Below are 12,450 nucleotides of genomic sequence, written 5' to 3'. Positions count from 1 at the left end.
CCTGTCTCCTGCATCCACCTCTCCTCTTCCCTAGATCCATCCACCCTTTCTCCATTTCCCTTCAGAAAAGAGCAGATCTGTTAGAGGTACCAATGAATCATGGCATAACAAGTTACAATAGATTGTAAGGCACGTCCCTCATATCAAGGCTGGACAAGGCAACCAGCAGGAGGAAAAGGGTCTCAAAAGCAGGCAAAAGAGTCAAAGACAGCCCCTCCCCCCGTTAGGAGTCCCACAAGAACACCAAGCTACACAACTATAACATATATGTAGAGGACCTAGGTCAGACTTATACAGGCTCCCTGGTTATTGGTTCAGTATAGGGCACATCTATTAAACTAAAGCTGAGATTAATAGAAAGTCTATAGTTAAAATTCAGAATTTGGCAAATGATGTAGAACATTTGGCCAACTCTCTCTCTTTCTCTCTCTTTTTTTCCCACAAATCTGCTACACTTAAAAAAAATAGTCAAAGATCTTCAAAAATAATGTCCAGGCAATTGAAAAAGCCAGCATGTGATTTACAATATGCCACCGAATTTAAAGTGCTTTGGAAGATCGTTTACTTAAACCTCATGAAGACCATGATTTAGAGCATGGAATGCAGCCACCAGCGTGGGCAGAAGTGAGAAAGGTCATTGCCAAAACAGTCTGTCTTCCCTTGTGCAGTGGAAAAGCCAGAAGCAGGGAGCATCTGTGGTCAGTGTGTCTAAATGGCTATGTCACCCTAAAAAATTCGAGACAACACTGGGCTTTTCAGGGTGGAGACGAAATCCTCCTCCCTTGGCCTCCCTCTGCCCCCCAGGACCCTGTGACATCCTCCTTTGTGATCAGGGGTGGGGTAGACACAGCAATGAGTTGGAACTGAGATTTGGAACCGAGCACTAGGAAATCAACACGCCAGCTGGAGCAGAAAGTCCAAACAACATAAATTTCTTGGAAAATGACCCTGTCTTTTGGCAATTATTACTGTGAATGAGAATAACTCAAAATCTGAAGTGCAGCATGTCTTCCCCCAGAGTCCTCTATGGTGTGTTTTACTCTTGTATTTATTCCTAGCTCAAAATTGAAGGAAATGGTTATCAATCAGCCCCCCATTTTAGGATGGTTATAGCTGACTGACTTTGAAGGATGAATGCTGTAAGACAATATCAGATCTTATTTTGATTATCTATTGGAATTTCCTTCCTTCCTTCCTCCCTTCCTTCCTTCCTCCCTTCCTCCCTCCCTTCCTTCCTTCCTTCCTCCCTTCCTTCCTTCCTCCCTCCCTTCCTCCCTCCCTCCCTCTGTCTCTCTCTGTCTCTCTGTCTCTCTGTCTCTGTCTCTCTGTCTCTCTGTCTCTGTCTCTCTGTCTTTCTCTCTCTCTCTCTCTCTCTCTCTCTCTCTCTCTCTCTCTCTCTCTCTTTTAACTATGACAGTTTTCCTTTTATGTTGTGCTTACCTGGCAGGGGAGTTAATGTGGTCACAGAACTAAGGTTGTTTTTTGTTTTTGTTTTTCCCCAGAATGGGACTGAACTCTTAGACTCTAATGTGCTTACCTCTGAGATTTTTCCAAAGATGAGGAACTCCACTGCATAGTTTTGGGCAAGTGTATTCACATTCATCTCTATTATTTAAAAAATACTATAAATGTATTTCTGTGGAATGATTCCAAAATGAAAAACATAATACGTTTAGAATCTACTAATGTATACATTTTAACATTTCCATACTTAAGCATACATCAGCATAACAAATTAGCCTAATGAGCAAGAACCCCTGTGAAAAGGCCCTCTTGGTGCGACTGAAGCAAATGACAGGCATGCTGACTACATTTTGATGATTATTTCCTTTGGGTCATATACAGTAGGGAGCCTGGTTAATAGATTCCACCTTATTCATAGTGAACACACCATGCACAAACAGGGTCTTTCTCTGAAGAGAAAGGGTTCATCTTTATAACATTATCAGTGCTTAGAGCTTGGACAATCAGAAGAACATAAAATAATACCTCACCTTGTTTAGACCCCGGAACTTCATTTTTTTTGTCTCCCAATTCTTTCTCACACTCTCTCATTCTTTGCCAATTTAGTAGGGACCATAAGCAAGGTATTGTATTTTACTCCCTCTGGAAGCTGGAATTCCAGTCACAGCTTTGTCATTTTACAATACGCTCCTGGACACCCTTGACCCCTGGGATTCAGGATTTGTTACACATTTTATTTTCCTCAACCACATATTCAAACATATTTCCTGTGTGTTTTGTGTCTGGACCTGGGTTAGACACTGAGGGTGGGAACTAACTAACATTCTACATAGAAACCCAGGCGTTGGGAAGCTTAAAACTTCCAAGAGGAAATAAACACAGAACAAATTGGTATAGTGATAATCAGATGATTATGTTTTCATTGAATGACAAGAAGGAATAACAGTGTGGAGGTTGACACATAATAGTAGACTCTAATGTGGCTTGTGTGAATTGACACCTAATAGTAGACTCTAATGTGGCTTGTGTGAATTCTAAATCCAAAATGTGTCCAGCACATAGTAGGCCTAATAAACTGCCTGAACTGGAAACTAAGTCATTAAACGGGAAACACAGAACCAGAGTTTCCTGGCTTTTGTTTTATATCACTTGCTTATCAGGAAATAGAGAGCAATCTTTTTGGTGGTGGACTGACAGAAAACGGAAGAATCTGTTTTATCTTTAAGAGAGAAAAAAATATTTCAAGAACTCAAATGTATTATGTCTCTTTGATGGGCATAAACCTTAAAGAGTTTTTGTAAGCAATTGGAAGATTTTTTTCTTTGTTGCTTTTTGTTGTTATTTTGTTTTGTTTTGTTTTCTTCCATGCTGCTTTGGTGTCTTACTCAAAAGTTAAGGAATTTGTTTTTTATGTTCAGAAAGAGGCTTAGAAAATAAGGCAACTGCCCCTTATGGCATGGGCACCCCCACCCCCACTGGAGGTGAAGACCCCCACTGACCAACTCAGCCACTACCCAGGCCTAGATCCAGGGCCCTGAGTTGGCCTATCCTGACATCTACCCTACTTGTGAGCTGTTGGAGCATGTGAAGAGGCCAGTCCTGCAGAACCATCAATGAAGGATCTCCATGACTCTGGGCAATTGTGGGATATCCAAGAGGAGTCTTGGTGAAGGTCCAGAATCGATGGTGTAGCGGAAGCCAGAAGCCCTGAACCAGACCATCGACTCATCGCAATGAAAGCCATATGGGCAAAAGACTCTATTGCATGAGACACCGTAGCACCCAATGCTGCCATAACAAATTAACATGTGCTGGAGAGAGCAGAGCTGTACATGTACAGTGAGGCTGTGACGGGTATGAGAGAAGGCTACAGTTGATGGAGGAGCAGGTCATTGCCCAGAAGGCTTGACAAGATGTGCTTTTTATTATATTGTTTTTTATCTTAATTTTTATTTTTAAAATTTTTTATTTTTTAAATTTTTCTCTGGGCTGGAGAGGTGACTCAGAGGTTAAGAGCACTGACTGCTCTTCCAGAGGTCCTGAGTTCAATTCCCAGCAACCACATGGTGGCTCACAACCATCTGTAATGAGACCTGGTGCCCTCTTCTGGTTTGCAGTCATACATGCTGTATACATAATAAATAAATAAACATTTAAAATTTTTTTTTCTCTTGGGGGGGGTTGGTTACAAGGGTGGAGGGTGGACGTGGAAGGACTGGGAGATGAATGGGATTGAGGTGTGTGATATGCAATTCCAAAAGAATCAATTAAAAAATATATTCAGCCGGGCAGTGGTAGTCCACACCTTTAATCCCAGCACTCGGGAGGCAGAGGCAGGTGGATCTCTGTGAGTTCGAGGCCAGCCTAGTCTACAGAGCAAGATCCAGGGAAAAGGCACAAAGCTACACAGAGAAACCCTGTCTCGAAAAAAACCAAAAAAAAAAAAAAATGTTCAGAAAGAAAGGGAGGAAGGGAGGGAGGGAGGGAAGGAGGAAGGAAGGAAAGGAAACAAGGCAAATGATTGTCTGACATCTAGCAAGGGATGTGGATTTTGTTTGGTTGGTTGGTTTATTTATTTATTTGTTTGTTTGTTTATTTAAGACAGGGTTTCTCTGTGTAACTTTGGTGCCTTTCCTGGAACTCATTCTATAGCTTAGTCTGGCCTCAAAATCACAGAGATCCGCCTGCCTCTGCCTCCCAAGTGTTGGGATTAAAGGTGTGCGCCACCACTGCCCAGCTGGGATTTGGATTTTTTTAATTCAATTCAGTTTTATACAACTCATGACATTTTTAATTGGTTAAAAAAAAATGAAAGGAGGGAGCTAGAGAAGTGGGTCAGGGGTTAAACTCACTTGCTACTCTTACAGAATTCGCAGGCTTGATTCCCAGCACCCAGGTGGTACCCCACCGCCCTGGGTAACTCCAGTTTCAGGGGAGATGAGGCTCCTCCTTGCCTCTGGGGGCACATGAATACATGCAGGCAAAATATTCACACATACAATACAGATAAATAAACCTTTTGTAAAATAGGAGACATCTGGTCTGATTAGTAAGGGAGCTCTGTTCTAAGACTGTTTATGAAGCAGGGCAAGGGTGACTATTCTGCTTCCAACTAATCTAAAAATGGAATATTACAGACCTCAAGGTCATCCCAGGAAGCTATACGATGGCTCACCTGAGGAGGCCCAAGTCTGCAGGGAAATCCTGCTTTTGTTGATACATTAACTGCATCAATATTATTGCCTGTGGCATTCAGGGTATTTTGTGTTACTGGGCCTCTATAAGATGAAGAAATAGATACAATGTACAGATGGAAGTGACATCCTTGGGAAAATGTTGTTACTCAGAAATACATCTGCCTGATTCCTGGAATTGCATTGGAAGGGATGGCGCTGTAATAAGGGAAAATGGCAAGATGCAGAAAGAGGGTGAAGAGGGAGGAATCCATCCAGAGGGAGAGTGGGAAAGGAGACAGAAGAAGCAGGATCTAAGGAGAATTCTCTTCATACTGACGCAGAGCAGCTGAGAATACTTACAACAATTTCAATGAAAACACTCTCGCTGGGCAAGTTTCTCTTTGATTGTCTGACTGCATTTGAATAAAAATCCCCAAACACTGGTAAATCAAAAGTCCAGAAGATCAAAACCTGGCAGGGATCAAAACTCAAATCAATATTCAAAGAAAAGTTTACGGATGGGGAGAGTGGCTCAAAACAAAGAATACAAAACGTAGAATCACTAGTTTAAGATTGCTAGTGGAAGATTTGTTCTCTGCTCTTACTGTGTTCAGAGCCCTTGACAGTGACAGAACAGACTGCTCCGTGTTATGGGGCTCCTGAAAACTGGACTTAGTATGGTTCTAATGCCCACTTCACTTAGCACCTGAAATCAGTGTCACGTGTGCTACACACTACAAAAGAAGAGACTTTTCTATGTGCCCAAGAGTATATATATATATATATATACACTACTGTTTGATCTGGAGAACAATCAATCTTTTTTTTTTTTTTAATTAAAACAGCTGACAATTTTATTTTCACATTTCACAATATCAGTGGAAGCTGCACTTTTTGCCCCACTTTTCTCTGTTCGGAAGGGGAAGCCTTCCTGTCATGCAGCAAGAAAACACTCAGGCTCAGCACCATCATCTCCTGGTGAAACAGAACAAGAAATACAAAACCGATAAAGAGCCTTTCTGCTCTTATCTGTCCAGCCGAGTCATGCCAGGCCGAGTGGGCGCCATCATAGTTTGAGCAGGAGGTTTCATCATTGGAAGCCCAGGCATCATGGGCATGTGGCCTCCCATGGGTGGCCTCATTCCAGGAGCAGGTCCCATGGGTATCATCTCAGGAGGAGCAGGGCCCATCATTGGCATCATGGGATGGCCTCCCATGTAGGGTGCAGGCATCATGCCAGGGCGAGGAGGATCCGGGAGACTGGGGGTTGGGGGTGGGATCCTGGCCCCTGCAGGAGGAGAAGTAGAGAATGGAGCTGGAGGTATCTTTCCTTGTTGAAATACAGCTGTTGTTTTGTCAATCAGGCTCTGGGCCTGCTCTCCCATCCATTTCTGGTAGTAGTCTTTCACATTCTCTTTGTGTTTCCGACCACTGCAGTGTGTCTTTCTCACAGATGGCAGGCATGTTGCTCTGCAGGCTGTTGGCTACCCAGTTCCAGGCTGCCGGGAAATGACCGGAGAACAATTAATCTTTAAGCTCCATTCCTCCCATCAAGAAGGAATGAATGCTGATAGTCTGTAAGCCCAAAGACAGAATGAGGGGACACACACTGTGTATTTGAAGCACATCCTTGACTTCATTTTTTTTTAATCATACCTCTGTGAGTTATTTATTTGATGTTTTAGGCAAGTTGCCTATTTTTCTATTTCTCATTTTCCTCATCTGCATACAGAAATGATATATAGTGTCTATCTGATAGATCATAGATGTTAAATACATGAGCACAGCCGTTACAATTATGGAATCACGGGAGCCGTGGTTGCCTGCACTGGGTCTGTACAGCAATAATCAGTCATGAAAGCATGAGAGTTTCAGGAGGCACACTTCTCCTCGGTAAAGTATTGGCCACTGAGGGATGCTATGGAGGGATCATTGTCTTTAGTTATGTACCCACTAGTGAGTTTACCAGACTCCAGTGGGTGGTTCACACCTGTGGTTACACAAAGGGCTTTGGTTGAACTAGTGGATCACAAAACAAACGGCTCAGGACTGGGACTTACCAAGAGCAAGCCCTGCACACGTGCATGAAACACTTAAAGAACGAAGTTAAGTAATAAAAAAGTAAAGGTGATTAAAAGACTGTTAACCTAATCAAAGGTAACTATTGCTTGGTTAAAAAAAAAACTTGCTTGCTGTGAAATTATTAATATCACTGTTGTTAGTATCCAGATTCAGATGGGAGAACCTGGTTTCTAATTTTATTTGCCAATACCTTAAAAGTACTTTGAATTTCCATAATGCCACGTTTAAGATACATTTTTAATTATAGCTCGATTTGTGACAAGTGTGAAATTGCAGTAGCTAATTTGCTTATTTCTCTTGATACAATGCATATAATTTGAACACAGAAAAATAGTGTTAAAAGCCTTAACAATAACTTTTGGCATTTTGACAACCCGAGAGAAGTTTCTATTTGTATTCATTTATATTTTAAGAAAAATGCAGCATTAATTTTTAGATGTAGTCACTGATGTAGTGACTTAGAACCACTCCTGAATCCAGTCATACATGTTTCAGTTAGTCTGGGTAGCTAGCTTAATCTAAGGATTCCATCTCTGCCTCTACAGAAATTACAGGCAGACTATACACATCTGGATTTATGTGATTTCTGGGAATCCAGAAACATTTGTCCAGGTCAAGAAATGGGAGGCTACCAGAATCCCAAAAGCCTCTGACCCATCCATCTCAGTCCCTACCTCCTCTAAATGCCATCATCTTTTTAACTAATTAGCTGGCATTTGAACTTTATGTAGAACAACATGTACATAGTACACGTCTGTGTGTGGAGTTGAATCATGTTGTTCGCCATGATGTTTTGGAGATTCACCCATGTTGCTTAGATTTGGGTATTTTCATTGCTGTACAGCATTTCCTAGTGTGACTGCACCACAATTTATCCATTCATTGGTCAATGGGATGTAGATAGTTTCTAGTTTGGTGCTGTTATGAGTATCACTTCTCTGAACATCTGAGTATATGGCTATGCTACACTAATATTAACGTGCATAATGTTGGATGCATACCTCAAACTAGAGTGGTCATGGTATTTGTCATAAACCATGTGATATCCCTATAAATTAAAAATAAAATCTTTTGGAAATTTAGAATACTTAATGGAAAAAATATATTATATTACATTTAAATTTAAAAATACAATTTTACCTGTAGTGGGCTGGTGCAGTGGCTCTTTTTTTTTTTTTTTTCCATAACATACCCTTATCTTAATCCCTGGAACAGGTGGAGATATTAGCTTTAAGGGCCAAAGAGATTATGCAGATGTGATGAAGTGACATCAGCCCAAGTAGGAAAAGTTATTATAGATCATTCACACGGGGCTCTATATAGTCACATGGGGAGGGATGTTAGAGCCAGAGAGGGTGACAGAATGACAAGAAAGCAAATACAAAAGAGTGGATGAGAGAGAGGAAGAGGAGGAGGAGGAGGGAGAGAATTGAACATTCTGTCCTACTGACATGAGCTAAGGAATGCAGATGACTCTAGAAGCCAAAAGAAAGGGAATGGTAGTTCCAGCTACTGGAGAGACTGAAGCATCTCTTAACTAGGGTTTCTTTCTTCCTTCCTTCCTTCCTTCCTTCCTTCCTTTCTTTCTTTCTTTCTTTTTTTTTTTTTAGACATGGTTTCTCTGTGTAGCTTTGTGCCTTTCCTGGAACTCACTCTGTAGACCAGGCTGGCCTCGAACTCACAGAGATCCGCCTGCCTCTGCCTCCCAAGTGTTGGGATTAAAGGTGTGCGCCACCACCGTCCAGCCTAGTTAGGGTTTCTATTGCTGTGATAAAGACTATGAAAAGCAAATAACCTTTCATATTCTGGGTCACAGTTCATAGAGGGAAGCCAATGCAGGAAATGAAGCAGAGACCGTGGGGGAGGGGGATGCTGCTTACTGGCTTGCTTGGTTTCCTTTCTTATACACTTAAGGATCACCAGCCCAGGAATGTCACTACCCACAGTTGGATGGACCCTTCTACATCGATCATTGTAGTAGGACAGTCCCACTGAGTTGAGGAAATGGGCTCAAACCAGTTGCCAAGGCATGCACATAAAGTACTTCCTTATGAGCCAAACTGGAGTCTGCCTGAGGGCCTAGCAACAGGCACTGTCAGTTTCTGAACATGCCCAGCCAATGAGGGACAACTACACAATGCCACCAGATTGAGACACAACCTGGGTGCTGGGAGAAGGTTATATAAGGCCTTCCCCATTATTGAATAAATGAGTTTGCTGTTTGCCTTCAACTGACTCCCATTGTCTGTGTTGTTGACACCACACCTTCCTACCCCCTCCCCTGAGGGAGCAGTTAGGATCCAGCAACAAATCATTGATCAGGAAAATGCCCCACAAGTTTGCCCACAGGCCAATCTGATGAGGATATTTTCAGTTGGAAGGGTCTTTTGAGTCCAGTTTAATAGAAAGACTTGGACAACAGAATGCAACAGTTTTCTACCACCACCCCAGCTGCCCAAAGAAGCTTGTAACCTCACTTTAAGGACTGAGCGTATAGCTCTATGGTAGAGTGCTTGCCTCATATGTGCTTGGTTCTTTACACCAGTCATTCTCAACTCATGTGGCAACCCCTTTGAGGTTCAAATGACCCTTCCACAAGGGTCGCATATCAAATATTTGCATTACAACTCATAAAAATAGCAAAATTACAGTTATGAAGTAGCAATGAAAATAATTGTTGGGGGATTGTCCCTGCTTCCGGGGTGAGCCAGGAAGCCCAGGTCTTCCAGCACTGGCTAAGTTAGACACACTGATGAGGTGTCCATCCCGTGACCATGATGGTGTTTCACGATGAGGTCGAGATTGAGGACTTTCAATATGACGAGGACTTGGAGACATATTTCTATGCCTGCCCCTGTGGGGATAACTTCTCTATCACCAAGGAAGATTTGGAGAATGGAGAAGATGTGGTAATGTGTCCTAGATGCTCTCTCATTGTAAAAGTGATTTATGGCAAAGTCAGTTTATATGTGCAGAAACAGTCCCAGAACCTTCAGTCAACAAAGAGTTAGTTAAAAGAAGCCTCCGGGAACCCAAATCCTGAGCAGCAGGGAAGGAGCCCAGGTGGCTCGATCCAGTGCTGAGTTAACAACTTTCCATGTGGCTCTTCTTTAGCCGCTGAATTCATCATAAACTCATGAGCCTGTGACATGTCAGACCTGGATTTCATGTTTCCTTGGAATTGGAAGGATTCCTAATTGTCCATCTGAATTCGAAGGAAGAGCCTTATAAACTGGTGCTTCTCCTTCCTCTCAGTAGCATCATTTCAGTATCTTAAAACTAATTTATTTTCTGAAAACAGCATCATCCACTTCAATCCTGAGGCTCTTTATTTTATTTTATTATTTTATTTTTTTAAAAAAGGAAATAATTGTTGGGGGTTGCCACAACAGGAGGAACTGTATTAAAGGGTTGCAGCATCAGGTAGGGTGAGAACCACTGCTCTACCCTTTTTAAAAGGAGCTGAGCACGAAGCTCAGCAGTGGAGCCCTTGCCTAGGGTTGACTACCAATACCACAAATAGTCACAGAAAGAGGAATCAGCAAGGATATGTGTTCTTCCCCTAGAGCAGTGGTTCTCGACCTTCCTAAAGCTTCAGCTCTGTAGTATAGTTCCTCATGTTGTGCAGACCCCACCACCACCACCACACCATGTAATTATTCCTTTGCTGCTTCATAACTGTAGTCTTGCAGCTGCTATTAAGCACAATGTAAATACCTGTGTTTTCTGATGGTCTTACATGACCCCTGCAAGAGAGTCACTCAACTCTCAAGGGGTTATGACCCATGTGTTAAGAACCACTTCCCTAAAAGCATCTAGAAGAAGCATAGCCTTATCACCCATGATTTTGGGCACTAAGGTATTTTTTAGACTTCCTAGCCTTGAACTTTAAAGTAGTGAATCTGTATGGTGGTAAGCCATGGAGCATGTGTTAACATGTTATAATGGCCATAAGAAACTAATACAATGTTATGTGATTTTGAAAAATCAGTTATTTCAAATTGTATACAAATGCTTATTTCTTTATAAAATCTCAACCTTTTTCTAGTACAATTTTACATCAAAGATGGCTAATCAGCTACATGTTAAATTTTCTTGTACAATATTATAAATGACTATAGTTTAATTTCAACTAAGTACTTCTATAAGATATTTTATAAACACAGCATTTATTTTAGTGACAGTCTTTTTTTTTTTTAGCTTTTTTCTTTCTAATAAATACATGTTCTTATTTGTTCTTCTTATTTTGTTTTGATACATGTTCTAGAGTTCGAGGCCAGTCTGGTCTACAGATCGAGTTCTAGAACAGGCTCCAAAACAACACAGAGAAACCCTGTCTCAGACCCCCCTCCAAAAAAAAATCACTGACCAAAAACAACTTAGGTGAAGAAAAGATTTATTTCATCTTATAGCTCAGAGTTCATCATGAAGGGAAGGCAGGGCAGGAACTCATGTTAGGAAGCTGAGGGCAGAAACTGAAGCAGGTGCCATGGAGGAGCACTGCTTACTGGCTTGCTTCTCATGGCTTTGCTCAGCCTGCTTTCTTATACAACCCTGGACCACCTGCCCACAGGTGTCACCACCCACAGTAGACTGGACTCTCCTACATCAAGAAAATGCCCCTGCAGACTTGCCTACAGGCCAATCTGATGGAGGCATTTTTCTCAGTTGAGGTTCACTCTTCCAGGATAATCTTAGTTTCTTAGTTTCTGCCAATTTGACAAAGAACTAACCAGAACAATACCTATACTTTAATAACAGAAGCAAAAAATGTGTAGAGTTCCATCAGTATTCTGAAATCACACTTGCTTGAGAGTTGTAATATCCAATGTAAGAGGAGCTTTTTGTGTTGAAAGTTAGGAATCTAGTAATTCTTGGGCCCTTCTTTTATTTCTAAAATGTAGTCCGATAAGTCTGATAACTAATGTAGAGACAACCAATAGAAAGTATTTAGATTATAAAACCACTATTTCATTAAGATCTTTGACTTTCACTTTACTTAAAAATTATCTCAAAAATAAAATGAAAAAAGAATTCCAACACATTTCATACTTACAATTTTTTCTTTTTTATTTAAAAAATCCTTATTCTCATATGAGATGCATGTATATCAGGGAAAGATCATATATGCCTGTTTATATGTATAAGCATACACGATCACTCCCTGATAGTGTTTCTAATGCCATTATCCATAATAGAAACACTAAATTTCATCACTTGTGTAGAGGAAAGGTATGAGAATAAATAATCACAGAAGCTATGAATGCTCTTTGGGCTTCATCTTTTTTCAGTTCTCCTTAAACATTTTCATTTATGTCCTGTTATCTGTCATACTTCCTGTTCAACAGAATACAACTCCCTCTATCCTAACCCATCAAGGAGACCTTTAGCAGGTGAGTTAGAACTATAAATAAGAAAGCATAGGAATCAACTGAAAGACCAGGAAATATTTGATTGACAGCATACATCTACCTAAATTGGAAGATAGCCACAGCCCTGGCTAAATCACAACCCCCAGAGCAGCAGCCTCATGGCATTTGGTTGAGGATTATCTGATTCTAGGGTTTTGTATTGAAAGGGCCTCTTTGGGGACTCTGAGGAAAAATGAACAAGTTGGCAAAGACTCATCTAAGAAGGCTTTCCAGAAGGGCAAACACTGTATTCTTCTCTGGACATAGTAAACAGGAAATGTTTAAACTTTGTCCTGAGGTAGGAAGTGTTCTAGCCT

At 41.3% G+C, this 12,450-nt stretch overlaps 1 non-coding gene and 1 pseudogene across 1 annotated transcript; both read left to right on the top strand.

The window, feature by feature from the left end:
* Window positions 1-1,432: 1,432 nt before the first annotated feature.
* On the top strand, window positions 1,433-1,604 carry LOC118593597. Its single transcript, XR_004946265.1, has one exon. It is a non-coding gene; the product is annotated as a U1 spliceosomal RNA (small nuclear RNA).
* Window positions 1,605-9,496: 7,892 nt separating this feature from the next.
* Window positions 9,497-9,765, top strand: LOC118592880 (annotated as a pseudogene).
* The last annotated feature ends 2,685 nt before the right edge of the window (window positions 9,766-12,450 follow it).

The sequence above is a fragment of the Onychomys torridus genome, chromosome 11 (genome assembly GCF_903995425.1).
Source record: "Onychomys torridus chromosome 11, mOncTor1.1, whole genome shotgun sequence".
Taxonomy (NCBI): Eukaryota; Metazoa; Chordata; class Mammalia; order Rodentia; family Cricetidae; genus Onychomys; species Onychomys torridus.
This window is presented reverse-complemented; position numbering and strand designations above follow the sequence as displayed.